Here is a 4279-nt window from a genome sequence, read left to right as displayed (position 1 = left end):
CTATCAGGCAGGTCTATATATAAAGCTGCCCCAGTGTGCCTGTGATGTCCCTGATCAGTTCTCTAGGTGCAGTGCCTTCCTGTGGGTAATGATCAGCTGGTGACTTTGGTGGATCTTTTCATGGGTCCTCCCTAGAGTATGAGGAAAGACTATGCAGCTAGTTGCTTTGCTTTTACTCTCCCCTTCTGCAGAGTTTCCATCCTCCACTGCCTTTTGAAATTGCTTATCAGTGTAATGGCCTTCCTTTCCTCTTTGTTCCTGATTGTTTTAATGTTTTCAGCTGGCCTTGATTTACTCTGCCCTCTGCCCCCTTTTTTTCTACTCAGGACAGCTTTGTCTATCTTTTAAGATTTATTTATTTATTTATTTATTTATTTATTTATTTATTGAATGAATGAGTGCTCTATCTGCATGTACAACTTTATGCCAGAAGAGGGCATCAGATTCCACTATATATGGTTGTGAGCCACCATGCAGTTGCTGGGAACTGAACTCAGGACATCTGGAAGAGCAGCCAGTGCCGTTAACCACTGAGCCATCTCTCCAGCCCCCAGTTTTGTCTATTCGTACCTTGTGTGCTTTCTCTCTCTTTCTCTTTTTTTGGGCCTTAAGGTGGGAGCAAATGAGAATATACTTTTCAAATTTTACCAGCTTAATCACCATTGGAGTAAGTAGCATGCAATTTTAAATAAGGCCATATCAGCAATGACACTGACCCCCCAACCCAAAGGCAACATCAAAAATATTAGTTTGTCAGTTATTATCTGGCCACTTATTTTGAAGTAGTTTGACCTCAAGCCTTAAATGTGTCTTGTAGATCTTATGAAAAATTTCTCCAATATGAAGATAAATATTAACATTTTTGAGTGGGTCATCATTAGGCATTTACCAAGCCTTTTGATGATTAACATCTACGCCTTCTGCAGTGGCATTGTTTTCAAAAGGCTGATGCCCCAAAGGTTTTCCATGGACACAAAAAGGAGGTGTGAAAGTCCTATGCAAATAAAGCCAGGCACAAAGTTGTCACATCGTTTTTCATTTGTATTTATTTGTTTTTGCTTTCATTAGATTATTGCTGTGTATTCATTTTCCGGGAAGACTGTGAAATTTTTTAAAAAACCTTTTTATTCTTTGTGGCTTACCCATTATCCATCTCAGTCCCATGTTCTCCCTGTCCTTTTGTATCTGCCCTCTGCCCTTGAAATCTCCCTTTCAAAATAAAATAAGATTTAAAAGAAAAAAGAGAAACAAACAAAAAACAACAAACAATCAAAACAGAAAAATCTCATCATGGCAGCTGCAGTATGACACAGTGAGTCACTCAGTAAACCCTTTAGTTCATATATCTTTACTTGCAAGTGTTCATTGCAGTCATGGGTCTGGATCAAGGCCTCTGCTTTCTGCTACACTATCAATACTGGATCCTCAATGGGACTCCTCTCATATGCTCTGATGTTGTCCTGTGTCATGTCGCTCCTGCTGCTTCACGTACTTCAGCAGATCATAGATCAGGTGGATGTTGGTGTAGGGCAGCTTATAGCCCTGATTCTGGGCTTGGGTGGTAGCAGTGTTGGTCAGCCTGCCAGCTCTTCCTCATCCTCACCACCAGGGGCAGCTCTCCAGCATTGTCTCAGCTAGTTCACCATATGCAATAATGAGCAAGGCGCAGGGCTGGTTCTCCTGCTCTCACACTCTCAGGGCTGGCTCATCTACTCCTATACCAGGGCTAGCTATATTGTGTTGCCCAGGCAGGTGCCACCAGGGGACACTCTCTCTGGTGTTGCAGCTGGTGAGGGGCAGGGCCAGCTCTCCCACCTGCCCCAGGAGGTGAGGGGCAGGGGAGAGGCATTCCTATCTGGCCCACATCACTATATGGAAGACGAGGGGTAAGGCCAGATCTCCCACGTTCATGTCCAGGGACTGGCTCACCCATGTCTCCCCCCTGCCCCCGGCCCCGCTCCCGCAACAGTGTCAGCTCTACTGACGGATCCAGGTGAGGTATAAGAAACAGCTTTCCCAAGGGCTGACAGCAGTAAAGTGGCAGCAACAGTAAAAACAGGAGGGTAAGTAACTTCCCGGAAGTTACTTTCCTTCTGCTCACATGGTGCTTATTGGATGTGGGACTTAGTCCAAGCAGCAAATGCTTGGAGCCAGACCTCCCTACCTATGAACATGCCTTCTGGTTTTGTTCATCGTCTCATTTGGGCCAAGTTAAGCTTCTATAACCCCTAGCATCATCATTGACAGGAGGGCGATTCTGCAGCTATTTAGGCTGTCATGAAGAGAAAACGAGATAAGAGGTGGAGAACACTGGCATAGTGCCTGACACACAAAAGAACTTCCATCAAGTGACTGCCTTTCTCCCGACTCTTATCTCTCCCCTTTACTGACTTTTGGCTTCTCAGAGGCATAGGTTTAGCAAAGGGCTGTTACGATAAATCTTTCCACCAAAAGCTGCCAGAGCCCCACCACCACATGTGAGCTTTATGCTAGCCGCCCTGCCGAGTTAGGCCCAAAGCTGCTTGGCCAATGACTAGGATTCTCATATGTTAGCTCAGTCTCAATTATCATATATCTAAATATTTTATGAGACTTATCGGATGCCTTATTGGCGTCCCTCCTTGCTGGTGAATCACATCCCGCCACTGGAGCAGGAGGGGGGGGGAAGAGAGCCGACACTTCCTTTTTCCTCTTCTTAAATATGAGCCTCCTTGCTATGTCACTTCCTGCCTGGAACACCACTTCTCTACTACATTTCCCAGAATCCTCTTTGACTCCTAGTCCAGCCTAACTTGCTGTCTCATTGGCCAAGCAAGTACTTTAAAAATCAATAAGATAAACATACACAGAAGTATTTCCCCATCATCTCCTCTTTTGTGTCTAAATAAAAAGGGTAACTTACGTTTTATAACAACTGAAGAAAACTATAACCATAACTATACTTAGGATAGTGTATATACCTAGTTAGGGATAGCTTCTTATTGTTTTTGGTTGGGATTGGAAGGAGGTGTTCAGGCTTGGATAGCTCTCTCAGATGACTTTAGGGTTTAGTTAACATAGATAGTTAGGATGTGACATAAACAGATTGTTGTATCTTCTTATATTTTACCTTTATGATTGTTAATTTTAGATAGTTTACACTGTTAAGTTTTAATCCTCTTTTAGACTAAAAGGGGAATTGTAGGGGAAGCTGTAGCCACGCCTACTTAGGGGCTGGCTACAGGTGTGCCTGACCACGCTTTCGAGGGTGTGGTTAGGGTGACGCGTTTTTCTCTTTCGGATTCACTTTTGGGCTTGCATACAGACTGCTGCCACGCCGGCTTGCTAGGTCACTCTGTAAGTAAGACTTTTCCCTATTAAATACCCTTATATTTCTACCTGACTCCGTATTGGTAATTTCCCACTGTAAAGGGCAGTTCATGATAAAAGCTTAGGAACTAGTTGACACATAAAATATGATTTTAAGCTTGGGGAAACCAACCTTTGCTAGTCCTCAGTTCACGAATTTACTATCCGTATTTTCCTTGTGGAGTCACATGGAGACACTGTAGAACACTGTTGTGCTTCCTTTCCCAATAATTGACTAGTCTTCAAAACTTTCAGTATGCCAATTGTTTCTCTGGTCATAATCTTCTGTTGGGGGTTGTGTGTGGGATCTGGCAATCTTTACTTTCTCCTAGAGATTCTTGTGAGTCACCAGTTTCAGAAGCCACTGACCCCCGAACACTCCATTTTCTCCAGTGGGCTTGCTAGACAAAATACGTGGTATTCAGTTCAATAAGAATTTTAGATGAACTACTAACACATTTTGGCAGAAGTATATCTCCAATATTGTACAAAATAAAAGAATGGGATGCTGAGGCGTAGTCATTGTTTATCAGAGCAAGAAAGTGGATGTCCTGTATCCTTTGTTAGATATGGCAACACCAGTCTTGTAATGGTGAAAGGTATATAGGAAAAGAGGCTTTTAAAGAAATATACATACTTTCTGTTACCCTTTGAAACACCTACTAACAAATATCTCCAAATCACTAACTGATATTATCTAAGGCTCCTGAGGTTAATTTTCCCACCACACACACTATTTTGAATAGTTTTCTAGTGAAGTCAGATTTCCAGTTGTAATTGAAAAGATTCTTCAACAGTTTCTAGGTTTAAAGTGTTTAGGTGACCACCTTTCTGCCATTATGTGGGGAGATAGCCTGAAGCAAAACCCACCACCTATAACTCCTCTCCACTACTTACCTCCAGCTGCCCTTTCCAGTCTCAATTCTCAGAT

This window comes from Cricetulus griseus, assembly GCF_003668045.3.
Source record: "Cricetulus griseus strain 17A/GY chromosome 1 unlocalized genomic scaffold, alternate assembly CriGri-PICRH-1.0 chr1_1, whole genome shotgun sequence".
In the NCBI taxonomy this organism is placed as follows: domain Eukaryota; kingdom Metazoa; phylum Chordata; class Mammalia; order Rodentia; family Cricetidae; genus Cricetulus; species Cricetulus griseus.
Note: the sequence above shows the minus strand (reverse complement) of the source record.